At 41.7% G+C, this 17,234-nt stretch overlaps 1 long non-coding RNA gene across 5 annotated transcripts in view; it reads right to left on the reverse strand.

Annotated features, from left to right (window-relative positions):
• LOC309374120 overlaps positions 1–17,234 on the reverse strand; it is a 74,196-nt gene that overhangs the window by 10,303 nt on the left and 46,659 nt on the right. The window contains exons 4-5 of one of the 5 annotated variants that reach the window (XR_014170358.1): positions 15,467–15,500; positions 14,682–14,723 (exon numbers count right to left, since the gene is read on the reverse strand). The exons of 3 other annotated variants lie outside the window; for them this stretch is intronic. This is a non-coding gene — a long non-coding RNA (uncharacterized lncRNA). The remainder of the gene's footprint in view (positions 1–14,681; positions 14,724–15,466; positions 15,501–17,234) is intronic. One more of the 5 variants, XR_014170359.1, reaches the window with a different exon arrangement.

Raw genomic sequence — 17,234 nt, forward strand, 5'->3', positions numbered from 1 at the left:
TCCTGTTTTCCGAAGCTGCCTGTGCTTCTTGAGTGAGCTGACTTCTCTCCTCCCACTCTCTGCTGACTCCTTAACTACATTCCATTCTGTGTCGGGGGAGGGGAACTGCTCCCAGCTGTCTGACTGCTTCCAAACTCCTGCTGTGTTTCTCTGCTTGGGGCAGATGTGTTCATGACACTATTCCTCGCTGTCATTTGACTGTAAGCTACAAGGGTAAAGAGTCTTGCAATGGTCTTAAATTATTATACAGTGGTACCTTGGGTTCCAGACGCTTCAGGTTCCAGACTCTGCTAACCCAGAAATAGTACCTCGGGTTAAGAACTTTGCTTCAGGATGAGAACAGAAATTGCGCGGCTGGAGGCCCCATTGGCTAAAGTGGTACCTCAGGTTAAGAACAGTTTCAGGTTAAGAATAGACCTCCAGAACAAATTAAGTTCTTAACCCGAGGTACCACTGTACTTCTCAGACCTGACACTCTGAAGAACACAGTGTTACCCCTTTCAACTGGTTTCAGGTGGCATACTCGAAAACCTGGCAGATGATTCAAGAGACAGGGAAGGACAAATTTCCCCATATTTGAATGATCTTGATAAGTGAGGTGCATTTTCATTGTGGCAGGTACTTGAGGAACCACCTTAGCCAGCCATGTCACCAGAAGGTCTTGGTACCAGATGGATAACATCAAGACACATTAACTTGAGTCCCTTTTATTTGGCAGTATCAGAAATGTATGAGAAAATCATTTCTTTTTCACTTCCTCCAGAAACTTTTACAATAAACCTTTCGGCTGCTGCATAGAGACATTAAATTTTTGTCCTGATTCTTTGTGGTCAAGAAATTGCCCTGGGGAAAACTTTATGTCCACTTTGTCATAAATAAGGATAACCACATCCGGCAGTAGTGGACTCTTATGTTTTTTTAAACCAAGTATGCACTTAGAACAAATGACCTAATTATCTTCCCTGGCCTAGACAAGTTATGGAGCTCCACAACTGAGCTGCATCATCTATATTGCCCACCCACCCCATGCTGTTTCCCAGTTCTGGTATTACAGTGGTACCTTGCAAAACGAATGCCTAGCAAGACGAAAAACGCGCAAGACGAAAGGGTTTTTCGTTTTTTGAGTTGCTTCGCAAGACAATTTTCCCTATGGGCTTGCTTCGCAAGATGAAAACGTCTTGTGAGTTTGCTTCCTTTTTCTTAAAGGCGCTAATACCCAGGGAATCCGCGCTCCGCAAGACGAAAAAATCACAAGACGAAACAACTCGCAGAACGAATTAATTTCGTCTTGCGAGGCACCACTGTATTGGTGTGAGACTCAACCAAAGAGGAGCAGTGCCTGAACTGCATTAAGTACAACTGCAGCTGTACTTATGAAAAGTCCTTTATAATTTCCTCAGTCAGATCTTGCTGTCATATCCAATTCAAACATTCAAGTGTGGGAGATGTCCCATATAGGGCTACATCGCCTTAGGATGCATGTATATGGGATGCATATGGGAAAGTGTTCCCCATGTTAACATCTTCCTGAGCATGGAGAACTTTCATCATGAAGGCTTCTAGCCTCCCTTTTCATTGAGGGGTACGCTTTCTAAAGCTTTCTGGGAGTTTTATTTTACTACAGCCTAGGAGTGGGGAACTTATGGAGGTCTAGATATTGATAAACCAGAACTTCCATAAACCCTAACCATTAGCCATGGGTGGCTGTAGTTAATGGCAGCCAGAGTACAGAATTTAGAGGACCAGAGGTTGTCCAGCCCTGCTGCATACAGCTTTGCCACTGTCATTGTTATGTCCTACGTTTGGTGTCCTGGGGATGAATCCTTGCATACGTGTTCAACATTTGAGTACTGTCAAGTTATCGATGAAAAAAACCACCACATATAAAACAACAAAGAAATCACCTGCCATCACTTCAGATGCACTGCCATTCATATATTTAGCTAAGCACCACTGAGATAATGTGCTATCACATAATGTGATAATCAAGCAACATTAAACACGTGTATAAATCAGTCCTAAATGGTATCCTTCATTTTATCCAGTCATGCAGCCAGGTGGACATTTAAGTGCTTAAACTCATTCATGGCAGCAAAGCTTGATATTTCAGAATACAGTATTTCAGCAGTGAGCCAAAGAATCTTCAGTTCATACATTCTTGGATACTGTTTTGTCTGTGTGGTTCATGGGTTAAATATGACTTTCTGCCTGCCTGCTTCAAAGCTGTTTTCATCAAGGGGCAGCTGGGAGAGCATTTTGATCTCAATCATTTACAATAGATGATGCCTGTCAACCTGTCAGACTCCCTTATTATCTTTCTATTATATTTTACCGATACCATCCTCTGTTACTACCAGGACCTGGCTTCAAGTGAGTTATGAGTAGTCCAGTTATACCGTTGTCTTCACTTCTTCCCCAATTCCAGGAAAACAAAAAGAGTTCTTTTTCTAAATAAACTAGAGTGGCAATTCCTCAAGGTTCGGAAATCTTTGTGACTGAATATCCAGCTGCCTCTAAAATTTATCACCTAAATCATCTGTAGCCAGACAGAAGATAGAAAACAAATGGTCTCGGGGAGGGAAACTGAGCTGCATACACTGTTTGGCAAAAACCAGGATTAGGGCTGGGCGATATCTGGTTGTCAACATTGTGATGTATCAATAGCTAAATACCACAATATGCTGATACATCATGATGTCTGGAATGTACCTTAGCTGCTTCTTCACCCAGCCCTATTGAGCAAGCCCCAATGCTTCTCCAGCTCACGCAAGCCAGAGGGGCATTGGGGCTTTGTTAAACCACTCAGGGCGAGCCTCCATATCGCTCCAGCTCAAGCGAGCTGTGTGGGGACTTGCAGAGTGAGCCTGAAAAGGTGCTTGCCCAGAACCTTCTTAGGCTCCATCTGCACCTTTGCCATCTGCAGGTAATTTAAGCTGCCACAATATACTGTATTGTCAGCTGAAAAACCTGTATTGGAATCTGAACCCGTTTCAGACAATTTACCAATGCATCACCCAGCTTTAGCCAGGATATGGAATATCTTATAAGGCAAGGAATCTGCCCTTTTTCATTTAACCTTCTCATACAGTTTCCAACCTATACAGTTCCCTTGATGTGTAAGTACGGTATGTTTTTTCATACCCATGAACACACTGGACCTAGAAGTTCTCTTATACCACTCTGAAACCTGATTTAACAATGCCACTTCAGTTTCCTGAATAATTATAAGAACTGTTGTCCCTCTTAATACCCAGACGTTTTAGGAACAAATTGCTAATGGAGAGTTCTTAGTCACTGTCCCATCTGCGTCCTAAATAAACTGAACAAGCCTGACCAGTGGCAGGAAACTGAACACTGGCAGGCTTGGAAATCTCTCCAGGTTCTTGATCTTTTATTCTCTTCAGAGCAGCTGATCCCTTCCTCCAGGGCCTGAATCCAATTTTTTCCAAAAAACATTGTCCAAGTAAGTCGATTCTAATCTACTCCAGAATTGTGGCACATGATAAAGTGCCGGCCGTCTCTCCTTTTGTGGTAGGGATGTGTACAGCAGCCTGAAAAGTTGCCATTGAGGAAGATGAAGCGGATCCAGGAACAAAGTTAAGCTAGTTCTGCAACAGTGTGTAAAAGGCATGTCCTTGACCACTCCACCTGGTATATTAACAAAGTCAACATGCCCCAAAGGTCAAGGTACTATCTCTAAATGCAACGTGCAGTTGCTACAGCAGCTCCTCCAGCATAAACGTTTGTGTGTTAGCCCTCAGCTGGACTACTTTGTGATTTTAGGACAAGCCTATTTATTTGCAGAGTGTGTTTGGTGCACCCAGTATTGTCATTCAGTAAACTTCAGTTTGAAATGCTCACACTAATAGATTTTCCAGGTTTTAATTGCTGCAGAGCTAAATGTGTACCAGAATACAATCATGATTTATTTATTTTATATATGTACATACCCCCTCATTCTATGCAAAGATTCTTTCAGGGTGGCTTACATAAATCTACCAAAAAAGAAAAGTGTGAAAAAATACAACCGATTTCAAAAATACAACATTAGCAAATAAACAGCAGGATAAAAGCATCAGTTCCCTTAAAGGGAAAAGGTTGTGGTTCAGTGGCAGAGCATGTGGCTTGTATGTAAAAGATCTCTGCTTCAATCCCTGGCCTCTCCAGACAGAGAAGGGAGAAACCTCTGCCTGAAACCCTGAAAGGCTGCTGCTGCCTGTCAGTGTAGACAGTGTGGAGCTTCGTGGACCTAAGGTCTGACTCACTATAAGGCAGCTTCCTATGTTCTTAACTGAAACAGTTCCATTATGTGTTAGAAATTAAAAGTGCCAGAAAGATAACTGAGGCGACTCTTCCATAAACAGAATGCCAAAACCAAGAAAGCTGCTCTCAGCTGACAGGGGCACTTAGACGAAGGCCTTCAAATATTACCCTGAGTAGGTTCATGTTCAAATCACCAAGTCTTCAGGTACCAATAGATGTATAGAGCTTTAAAGTTAAGCACCAATATTTTCCTCAAATATATAATGTATTTATTATGTTGTAAGCTGCCTAGAATGCTGTGGGTTAAACCACAGAGCCTAGGACTTGCCGATCAGAAGGTTGGTGGTTCGAATTCCCGCGAAGGGGTGAGCTCCCATTGTTCGGTCCCAGCTCCTGCCAACCTAGCAGTTCAAAAGCACGTCAAAGTGCAAGTAGATAAATAGGTACCACTCCAGCAGGAAGGTAAACGGTGTTTCCGTGTGCTGCTCTGGTTTGCCAGAAGCGGCTTAGTCATGCTGGCCACATTCCCTTGGCCAATAGAGCAAGATGAGCACCGCAACCCCAGAGTCGGTCACGACTGGACCTAATGGTCAGGGGCCCCTTTACCTTTAAGCTGCCTAGAAATGATGCTGTCCAATAAGACAGCTTAGAAAACTTTAAAATAAAATGGACTAGGAGGGTAGTGCAGTGGTTTCAACACTGACAAAATGTGTGCTTGCACTTAGCAGCCATGTTGTGAACAACCTGCAAATGTGGCCCCATTAGAGTAGCCTAACCAAAGACGCCTGCTTCTTGGGAGGAAACCAATGACAAACCTAGACAGCATCTTAAAAAGCAGAGACAACACCTTGCCAACAAAAGTCCATATAGTTAAAGCTATGGTTTTCCCAGTAGTGATGTATGGAAGTGAGAGCTGGACCATAAAGAAGGCTGATCACCGAAGAATTGATGCTTTTGAATTATGGTGCTGGAGGAGACTCTTGAGAGTCCCATGGACTGCAAGAAGATCAAACCTATCCATTCTTAAGGAAATCAGCCCTGAGTGCTCACTGGAAGGACAGATCCTGAAGCTGAGGTTCCAATACTTTGGCCACCTCATGAGAAGAGAAGACTCCCTGGAAAAGACCCTGATGTTGGGAAAGATGGAGGGCACAAGGAGAAGGGGACAACAGAGGACGAGATGGTTGGATAGTGTTCTCAAAGCTACCAGCATGAGTTTGACCAAACTGTTAGAGGCAGTGGAAGTGCCTGGCGTGCTCTAGTCCATGGGGTCACGAAGAGTCAGACACGACTAAGTGACTAAACAACAACAACAACAACCTAGAAGTTACCAGAGCATGAATTACCAAACATTATTCATTCATGCCAACAAATTTAAATGGGGAAATAATGCTACTTTTCTGGGTAAAAATGCTCTACATTCAGCAAATTTATTAAATTTGTTTTTATCTTGCACACACCACCATTTAGGGTTCATTGTGCATTTTCATGTTTTACAATGTATAAAGCATGGACTTGGGTTTATACTCTTAGACTAGTTAAGGATGGATTCCGAAAGACTCAGCAGATCTATAGCCTACATTTTACAATGTAGTACGGTGTAGTTGAATAAGTCCCCTTTTATATAGAAGCATCTCAAAACATATGAATATTTCTGCAAGGTAAAAATCAATATACTTAATCAACCTCACCAATTCTCCCCAAGTTTTATGCTCACCTTAGACAAAGCCCACCCACTCCTCAAATTTTCTCTTCCTAGAAGTAATACAGTCTTTCGGTACTTGAGTCCAAAATCAATGCATGCCATAGAGCCCCTGCAGCTGTTGTTTACCATGTTGCTGCACATTCTGGTCCTCCATGTGCCTCTCTGTGGACACAAAATTCTTCACAACAAGCCGAGAACACGACTTGTTATGTAACTGGTGAGAGGCGGTAGCGGAGAATGAGGAGGACATGCAACCAAACAATCTACATCATGAAATTCCTGCATGACAATAGTGCTTCTTTTCTCCTTCCCACCCCAGACTCCCCAAAAGGTTTAAAATATAACTGAGCACATTAGCCTTTTTATTGGAAAACTGGAAATGCACATAAGCCTACACAGAAGGACTTGCCAAAATAAGGCAAAACAAAACAAGAAGCTGTTCCGCTCCGAGGAAAGGGGCAGAGGCCAAAAAACTTGAGAAAGAGATTGCAAATAGGGTGAATGAGAGGCCTGGCCCAAGAGACAGCTACAACCCGGGGGCTCTGGGTTAAGGCAGTCAGACATTCTCAGTTTGGCCCGCCAGTGGCCTGAATTGCACATCCTCTACCCTGAAAACAAATGCCTCTGGGTGCAGGCAACATGTTCCAAATCTACTCCCCACCCACACTTCAAACTGATGCTCTGTCTTCAACAAAAGGCCTCACAATGGTACAGGAGAGAATGTACAAAGCTGTTAAGACAAGAAATGGCTACCACTGTATTGCAAAGCAGCTAAAGGCGAGTTTCTCCTCAGTGGTAGTGATGTAGTAAGAGAGTGATCCATCTTTCAATGTGATATTTCAACACATTGAACCCTGAAATCTGAATTACATCAACATTATTACAACAGTAGCATTTCAAAAACTATATGTTTATCTATAGATATAGATACTGCAAAAGACAGAACACTGCTTGCAAAACTTAAAAAAAATGCAATAAAAGCTGAAGAAAAAGGAATGAATTGTTCTCTACATCAACAGGAGGCTGAAGCTTTGAGATCAGAGACAGTAACAGCAAGAGGAGGGCACTTCTGCCCTTCTAGCTCAAGACTCAAATGACTCAAGAAGCTTAACGAAATATGCTGAAAGTACAATCACAAAGACATAATCGAACAAGCAGCAGATAAAGTCCTGCTGAAACAGAGGACATCAGGTGGTAGCAGAAGGTAGAGAGCTGTCCAGATAGGTGTGCTGACATAGAGAAAGCCCTCTTGCACTTCCCACCCCGACTGCACAATTGATGGCAGCAGGATGCATGCATGGAGGATCCCACCCCACCCCACCCTGGTGACCATCATGACAGCTAAGAATTATGCAAGTATTTGATGAGTATCCCTGAGTATCCCTTGAGTCATGGTTATCTGAATGTACAGTGGTACCTCGGGTTACAGACACTTTAGGTTACAGATGCTTCAGGTTACAGACTCCGCTAACCCAGAAATAGTACCTCGGGTTAAGAACTTTGCTTCAGGATGAGAACAGAAATCGTGCTCCAGTGGCGCGGCAGCAGCGGGAGGCCCCATTAGATTTGGTACCTCAGGTTAAAAACAGTTTCAGGTTAGGAACGGGCCTCCAGAACGAATTACGTTCTTAACCCAAGGTATTACTGTATTATGAATAAAGCTCATTATTCGAGTTTAGCTCCTTTCACCTTTTTTATCTTCTATGTAACATTTGTGATATCTGTACCATGGGATGCTCTTGATGTTGCTTGATAGCCAACTGCAGTACCCCACTTGCGCAACGGACATCTGCTGGCTTAAGTGGGACTTTCCCTTTCTTTCCTCTCCCCTGTGGGATCTCACCTATTGTTTATAATTAACATTGGTTCTCAATAAAGCACTTTTAAGAGAAGAGACAAAAAGGCTGTTCATGTATTGCATGAGTACAGTTTGTGACAGATCAGGGGCAAAGAGGGGCAGGAAGAGTCTTTCCCTACTTGTGAATGGGGATAAATTTGTTGCATTCTTATTTTAATGCAAATCTATCTAATTTGCATTTCCTCAAAACAATATGCAAACCTCAATGCATCCATCCTTCAAATTTCACACTTCTCTGAATTTTGTGGTGCAGTTCACTAATCAAATACAGTGGTACCTCGGGTTAAGAACTTAATTCGTTCTGGAAGTCCATTCTTAACCTGAAACTGATCTTAACCTGAAGTACCACTTTAGCTAATGGGGCCTCCCCCTGCCGCCACACCGCTGCCACACAATTTCTGTTCTCATCCTGAAGCAAAGTTCTCAACCTGAGGTACTATTTCTGGCTTAGCATAGTCTGTAACTTGAAGCGTCTGTAACCTGAAGCATCTGTAACCCAAAGTACCACTGTATTGTGTAGAAAAAAATGCATTATATTTAAATTTCTGATTTTAAATTCCATATTTGATCTTACATTGTATATTTAAGTTTTAATGTGCATAAGCTGCAAATTGATTCAATTCAGCAAAACAGAATCTTCTGTGCATGTTGCTGAATACAATCTCTAATAAGCAACATGCACCAACTGAACTGGCTAGGTGCACTGTCTAAGCAGAAATTGGGCGATGGAGAGGGTGTTCCACAACGAACGCAACTACTTAGTTATGACTACTGCTCAGCTGTAGCCAGCGATTATCAAGTTAGAACCATTGTAAATTAGACCAAAACACTGTGGAAAATGAAACACTGAATGCACAACCCAGTACAAGCAGTTTGTTTTAATTTGGCTTCCATGCAAGTACTTGCCATCTGATTGTGCCCTTGTTTATTCCTGACAACTAATAAAACCGGTCCTAAATAAACCAGGAAGTGTCTATAGCTGATTGCCTTCTGAAATGACTGGCTGTGACTTGTACCGTTTCTTCACTGAGAACTGGTACAGCATCTAGTATGTCTTAAGAGTGGCTCTTTCCACCTACAAACATCTAACAAATCCCACAAATACATTCTCAGCCTGGCTACTGATTGATAAGGATATGCTTCTATCATTAACACAATCCTGATCATTTAGCACAATCCTGCATGTCTACCCAGAAGCCAATCCTACTCAGGTCAATGAGACTTACTCCCAAGTAAATGTGTATAGGATTGCAGCATTAACTTAGACAATGGGTAAAGGGTTTGTAATGCAGTTGCGGAGACTCAATATGCAGTTAGTTACAGAGAGAGAGCCAAAAACCCTGTACAGGTATACAAGGGCTGCAAAGTAAGACTGAAGTGTTAACAGCAGATGTCACTACAGCCTCTACTGTATAATCACATGCTTGTTTCTGTATTGCTATATGATTTGGGGTATGCCTATGGACCTAATTTTCTATACTTGTCTGTCCAAATGACCTAAATGAGTGGCATTAGACTTTTCACATAATGCCTGGCTACATAAGCCGTTTAATGAAATTACTAAAGTTGCATCACAAAATATTCCAAGAGCTAAACTGCTGGATTAACAGACTAATCAAAAAGTAATACTTTTCTCAGCATGTCAAATAACAGCTACCTCTTAAAAACTCCCCTGCGAACTCCCCTGCGAATTCCTGTTTTATACTCCGTCATTCAGGGCATAATTGCACTTGGAGAAAATGAAATTCTTCAAAAGCACAGAGCACTTTTTGCTCTCTTTAGTGGGAGGGAAAAGCTTGTGCAGGTGGGTGCTGCACTGCCTATCTTTTCAGATAGAACTGCAACGGAGTAGTGAAGAGGCTTGTAACAAACTGGAGACAAAGAATCTGAAAACGGGGTCCAATAAATTTAATAGGTAAAGGTAAAGGTACCCCTGACCATTAGGTCCAGTCGTGACGGACTTTGGGGTTGCGGCGCTCATCTCGCTCTATGGGCCGAGGGAGCCGGCATTTGTCCACAGACAGCTCCCGGGTCGTGTGGCCAGCATGACTAAGCCGCTTCTGGCGAACCAGAGCAGTGCACGGAAACGTCATTTACCTTCCCGCTGGAGTGGTACCTATTTATCTACTTGCACTTTGACATGCTTTCGAACTGCTAGGTTGGCAGGAGCTGGGACAGAGCAACGAGAGCTCACCCCGTCGCAGGGATTTGAACCGCCAACCTTCTGATCGGGAAGTCCTAGGCTCTGTGGTTTAGCCCACAGCGCCACTCGTGTCCCTTAATAAATTTAATACCCTTCCTCAAAATAAAGAAGTTTGTAGTTAGGACTCTTCTTGTTCAGACCCTCTCCTTTACTACTTCTATCCCACTTGTTCTCCAAGGACCTCAAGGCAGAATACATGTTCTGTGAGACTGGTTAGGCTGAGAGTGACTGGCTCAATCACTCAGAGAGAAGTTTGCGTCCAAGTGGAAATCTGAACCTTGGTTGCCTGTGTGGTGTCCTACTGATTTTGGACTCCAGCTCCCATCCCAAGCACAAAAAACCCACTACATACTGCATCCAGTGGCATATTCTATTAAACTAAAAGTATGACCATAATGAATTTTTGTATGCTCTAATATCACTGAACAGAGTAAGGCCTGGTACAGTCCATATTTCATCCAGCATCTGTCAAGGGTTTTCCAAAAATGCTCAGCAAAAGCTGAACAACTTTAAACTACTGATTCTTAATTTTGGACTCCCAAAAGTAGGGGTCGTCTTATACATGGGTGGTGTTATACACGGAAAATTACAGTAATTTCACAACTCTTCTAGTTTTATAAAGCCTGAGAGGAGAAAGTGAGCAAATGTGTGTGATATTCAAAAATTCAAAAAAAGGAGAGTGATATTCAAAAAACTGCTGGAAATAGTATTGTAAGCAGGACAAGTTCATATGTAAAAAAAACCAGAAGGGGAAGTTGAGGGAAGTCAAGGGGAGGGTGGAGGAAAGTGGGAAATTTAATCTGTTATTATTTGCTATGATGTAATTGTCGGGGAGGAAATAATAATGTAAAATTCAATAAAACAAACAAACAAAAAAACTGCTGGAAATTAAAGGAGAGCAAGTGCTGGCACAGACTCACACAGTCTCTAATTCAAAACTATGATGAGTCTAGTATGCATCATATAGAACTAAGACATCAAGTTGTACTTCCCAAGTCAAACATGCCAATATATCTAACCTTCTGTCTGTCATCCTGGGTTCACTATGGTTCATCTATGCTTACTTCCTGTAACAGTTTCTCTATTGGGTCATTTTTTTCTATTTACATTGGTCACTAAAGCCAATGAGTCTGTTATCCAAGCAGCCGCAGCAACGTCAAGCCATAGGGATGGGACACCACAAAAATGTTCTGTCCTTGGCTTCAGCAGTCATCTTCAGTTTGAATGGTTTTTTTTTTCTTTTACAAACCCCACAATTTATGCACTGAAGACAACACTTTCTTGTAGGAATCCATTATTTTGAATAAGCTGAAACACTGAGAATATTGAAACTTGGGGTGGTATTCAACTAAGGTTTACTCAGAGTAGACCTACTGGAAATGATGGACCTAACAATGTTCACTATTTTCAATGGGACTGCTGTGAGGGAAAACTTAGCTGAATACTACTGGTGGTTTTCTGTGGTGCTCAAATGTTGCTTGTTGGAAGGAATTCACCACATAAAACCTTCAATGCATAAAATCTAACATTCTATTTCATAAAGACGCATGGCTGGGAAATGGTGGGGCACTTGATACTTTATGGGGCAAGCATCTTTTGGTGTTCACAGTGGTACACCCCATTAACATTTGTGGCATTGAATGTTTGTTATTCTGCAGTGGACACGTGTCAATTCACTTGCTCATTATTCAGCTCTGTACATGAACAAAGGCCACTTCCAAACTGGCATTTACTGAGCTACACTTCTCTCCACTCACTCATGGGGCACCTGCATGAAGTCATCAACAAAACATCTGCATGAGGAACAGATCAGATCCCCAAGGAGTGCTACAGACCAAAAGCCAGGGTGTCAAACAGTTTATTTCCTGAGCATCACAAATCAGTGTTCACTTGCTCTATTAAGAGGTCTTTGTCATCTAATCCTATATAGCCACATGTGAATGCACTTCTCATTCCACGCTATTTAACAGAAATATCAATTTTCTACCAACAAGCAGTGGACTGTTCTATAAATTGTCAGCAATCCACATCTTATGTAATAGTCCCTCATGAAAGTGTTCACAATACAGTTTATCTGGCATTGTCAGTGGAACCCATCTGTGTCTAATTCCATCCCTTGTTTTCAATTTGTTCAGGAACGATCTTTTCAAACATCATGGTGTGAAAGCTGACCACTAGTAAAATGGGCTGACCTCATTTGTCTGCCTTCAATGCATTTCATATGCCTGAAAGAATTCCCAACATCCTAATTTTCCCAGTAAGCCATTTATAAGCATTGACTAACAAGTTTCCAACATTCCATTTTGAGGCAAAGTGAGTATATTGTTGATGATAAGTCCATAAGCGCCTGAATGACATCACCCAAAGGTTTCATATGTGTGCTAATTAGCATAGAATGTAATCTTGGGGGTCACCATATAGCTCAATTAACCATGGTATCAAACTGTAGTCCCTCAACCCTCTAAGTAAGACAAGCACCAATGTAAACTGGTACCTCCAAACTCCATCCCAGTTAGCTAATCCAGAACCACCCGTTTAGTTACAAGTATAGCTCATCAACAAAGACAACCTAATCATTCTATGTCCCATAACCAGACCTTAAACTAGATTGAAATTGATCTAGATAATCTGCCTCATATGGATCCAATACACTCAAAAGTTTAATAAACCATTTTGTGCATGACAAAGGTAGAAAGTGATTCAGGTCTATGCCAGAGATGAAGAACCTGTGGTCCTCCAAATGTTGTGTTATAACTTACTTAGAAAAAAAACAAAATAATAATAATAATAATAATAATATTAAATTTTATTTATATCCCGCCCTCCCCAGCCGAAGCCGGGCTCAGGGCGGCTAACAACACCAAAATAGTGCGACATTATAAAAACATTATAAAAATTAATTAAAATCAAGAAAAGGGGGTGAGAACAGGATATATATTCAGGCATCCACAAAAATAAAACAAACATGAGCTTCAATCTGGATAGCTCAGTGGCATGGTGCTGACAGGAGCATGGTGCTAACTACACGGGTTGCAGGCTTGATCCCTGTATGGAACAGCTGCATATTCCCTGCACTACAGGGGGCTGGACTAAATGAACCTCAGGGTCCCATCCAACTCTATGATTCTATGGAAAAAACATTTTGCTTCACCACCAGGGATGAAGAATCAGTGGTTCTTCAGATAGTAAGCGTTGGACTACAACATACAGTATTCAGTGGGGAAAAGGCTTAAATCCAGGCACACATAAAAAGAAAAAAGGTGTCACTGCATTCCAGAAATGTGAGTATTTTTTGGTCTTCGTTGCAACAGATCAACAGAATTATTTAATGCATGTTTACTTAGAAATAAGTCCCACTATGACATTTGCAAGGTCACAGTCCTATGGTCCTTAAAAACTTGTAGATTTACTGTGGTCTAGAGTTCACTTCAACAGCTTCCCCAAGTACTGGCAGATTATACATGTACATAGGTGTGAAATACATAATTGTAAACAATGGTGACAAAAAAGGCCATGAAATGCAAGCAGTACACTCTATGACATTTCTGGGCAAAATTCACATATATCAAGTTCACGCTACCTAGAAATGTCACTGACTCTGCTTCTCACATTTCTTAGCCTTTTGCCCCTACTGCTTACATAAGTTTTTCTTTATTCCCATATATAGACATGCCAAATGAGGATACACATCATATATCTAATGATGTAGGGTCCAGGTCACAAAAGCTTATACTACAACAATGTTATTGGTCTTTAAGGGCCACAAGACACAAGACTTGGTTGTTTTTAGAAGAAAACAGTATAAACAAATATATTGACTTAACTCAAAATGCTGGCAGTCAGTATAAAATACTTGAAGGGTACCAGAGGCCATTGTACCTAAGGGTGGATTCCACAGTGCAAGTTCATCCCATCCTTTTAGAAACACAGGGTGTGTCCATAGAAAATGGATACAGCCAAGCACATCTGACTGTATCCAACCCTCCTTAGGCTGCACACACCCTACAGCTTGAAAGCACAATCTTTGACTCAAAGAATTCTGGGCACTGTAGTTTGCCTCTCACAAAGTTAGAACTCTCAGCAACACTTAAACTACAATGCCCATAATTTTCTGAGGGGGAAATGTACTTCCAATGTGATTTCAAGGCCTACTGTGTACACAGACGGATATGGAAAGTGTTTTATGAACACAACATAAGAATAGCCCTGACTGCAACGGCACTCTCCCCCCACTTGATATCCAGCAACTGGGAATTTACAATGTGGGTAAAACTGCAGTCCTATATCACCTTTCCTGGGAACAAGTCACAGTGAACTGATAGAGTCTTACTTCTGAGTAAACAAGCATAAATTTATACTGGATAACCTGTGGGCCTCCAGATGCCTTGGTCAGGGATGATGGGAATTATAGTCCATGGGTCATGTTGGCTGGGGAGGATGGGAGTAGGAGTCGAACAACATTTTGAAGGCCACAAGACAGCCACCCTTTGTGCGTATAGAAAAAGGCAACATTCCCAAACCTGGGACTAAATCTCCCATCGGCCCCAGCCAGCACCACTTTAAACAGTCTCTGGAGTAGGCACCATTTAACCCAGCGAGCTTAGTTCAAAGCAAACATGCATGAGATTCCATTCAAAATACTGACTAGCTACCTTCCCTGAAGTGGAGTTTTTGGGGGTCAGGCAAAGAGAAACCTGTAAAGGAACAAAGTCTGCTAAGCCTGCAAACAGCTACACAAACAAACTCTGCTGTGGAGGTTTCCACATTTTCTATCTTCAGGCCCACTTAAGATGGCTGGAAGTTACTGAGGCCCACTAGTCAGAAAATGGTGGTGTGGACCTAGTTTCAAAATGGTGGCAGCTGCAGAGCTTGGCATAATTAGCTGACTAACATCGCTGTCTACTGAACTTTCCATCTTTGGAAATAGCTCGATTCTTTCCCATAGTGTTTTCCCTATGGAAACAAATTCCCTACCTCAGATTTCCACAAATGCCAACATTTGTTCTGGAGGTAATGTGATTAAGCCTTTTTTCTTCCCATCACCACATGTCTCTCAGTAGGTTTACTAATTTCCTATCATTTCTTCTCCCATTTGTCTTTCACTCTCTACTAGTACCTTATCCTCCCCACCCAACTCCAAAAAACCACTGCCAGTTTCTTTCATTCTTCTTTTCTGGTGCTTTTACATTTCCTTCCTCTCTTACAACACCTTTCCTCTCTTATGCCTTTCCTTTGTATGCCAGTTTAATGTAACCTTTTATCTCTTTTTCCAGTTTCCTTCAACACTTCCTCTGGCCCTTTCGCTTCAGAGAAGAGCAACCTCCTTTGCCTCTTCCTACACTGAGCTCTGCCTCTCAGCCACTTCTACTCATAATACAATAAGTTCCTGGGGCTGGCATTGTTACAACCAAAATAAAAATATAATAAAGACACTTACTGTTGCTGGCCGCTACTTCGATAGCCCTCTTGCTCTAAGAATAAGGGAACTGTCACACATCAGTGCAAACTCAGAAAAGTCTAACAGCCACAGAGTGCAAATGCAAGCACCTAATTGGCCCAGATGCAACTATACACACCTGATTGGCAGGGCAGCTCTTTCCACAACTGCAACCCATAGGTTTACATTACTTCATGGGCCCTGATTAGGGAACAGAAGGATATAAATGGATAAATGAAAAAGGCCCACGAAACCCTCCAGCCCTATTTAATTTTTCTTACCTATCTGTGAGCTATTTTGTTTTTTACAAAAAAAATCCCTTTGGAGATGGGGGTGGGAACTGCTCTCCATAGTTATTTTTTTCTGTGATCTGCACACAGCAGACTGGCCACCACAGGAGAAAGATAGATAGAGAGAAACAGCTCCAGGAAGTCTCTGAGACTTCTCTGTGAGTGGACATTTAAGGATATGCGTGTGGAGCACAGGAGGGAGGTGGAGAGCCAGTGTGGTGTAGTGGTTAAGAGCGGTAGTCTCTTTTTTTTTTAATATGATTTTTATTAAGTTTATAATATACAAAATCCAACTTCCAAATACATATTTCCATAGATCTAGTGGACTCCCCCCATCTTCCGAACACTGCATTCTCTGTAGATTCAAAACTCCAGCAATTTGTTAACTTATTTTAAACATAATAGTATATCTTCCATTTTATCGTGATATCTGGTCTCTAAACATTTCCATCCAAATCCATTGATTTTTAGTTTCAACACAATAAAATTATTTCATTACACCACTTCTGCCTTGTTATACCTTATTTTCCAATTCAAAAATTTACCGATGCTGAAGCTGTAATTTCCTAAAAAGGAGCATTTTTTAACATTCATACAACTTATAATGCTTTTTCAAATAGTCCTTAAACTTTTCCCAAACTTCCTCCGTTTCTTCTTCTCCCGAGTCTCGAATTCTGCCAGTCATTTCAGCCAGTTCCATATAGTCCATCAGCTGCGTCTGCCATTCTTCCAATGTGGGTAGATTTTGTGTCTTCCAGTGCTTTGCCATCAGGATCCTTGCTGCTGTAGTAGCGTACATAAAGAAAATTCTATCTTTCTTGGCCACCCTCTGGTCTACCATGCCCAGGAGGAAGGCCTCCGGTTTCTTGGGTAAGGTAAATCTAAGCACCTTTTTTAGTTCATTATGTATCATCTCCCAGAAGGCCTTCACCTTCGGGCAGGTCCACCAGAGGTGTAAGAATGTCCCTTCCTCCTCTTTACATTTCCAACATTTGTTGTCAGACAGGTGATATATCTTTGCTAGCTTGACTGGGGTCATGTACCACCGGTATATCATTTTCATAATATTTTCCTTCAGGGCACTACATGCCGTAAATTTCATTCCGGTGTTCCATAACCTTTCCCAGTCTTCAAACATAATGTTGTGCCCCAAATCCTGCGCCCACTTTATCATGGAGGATTTAACAATCTCATCCTGTGTATTCCATTTAAGCAGCAAGTTGTACATTCTCGAAATTAACTTAGATTTTGGCTCTAGCAACTCTGTCTCTAATTTCGATTTTTCCTCCTGGAAACCCACTTTTTTATCCGCTTTAAAAACTTCCTGGATTTGGGCATAATGCAACCAATCTCGCACCTTGTTTTTTAACCTTTCCATACTCTGCAACCTCCAATTATCTCCAGTTTTTTCAATTATTTCCCAATATTTAGGCCAATGGGCCTCCATATTGAGTCTTTTACGTGCTTTGGCCTCCATC

Source organism: Podarcis melisellensis (assembly GCF_964234715.1).
Source record: "Podarcis melisellensis genome assembly, chromosome: 1".
Taxonomy (NCBI): Eukaryota; Metazoa; Chordata; class Lepidosauria; order Squamata; family Lacertidae; genus Podarcis; species Podarcis melisellensis.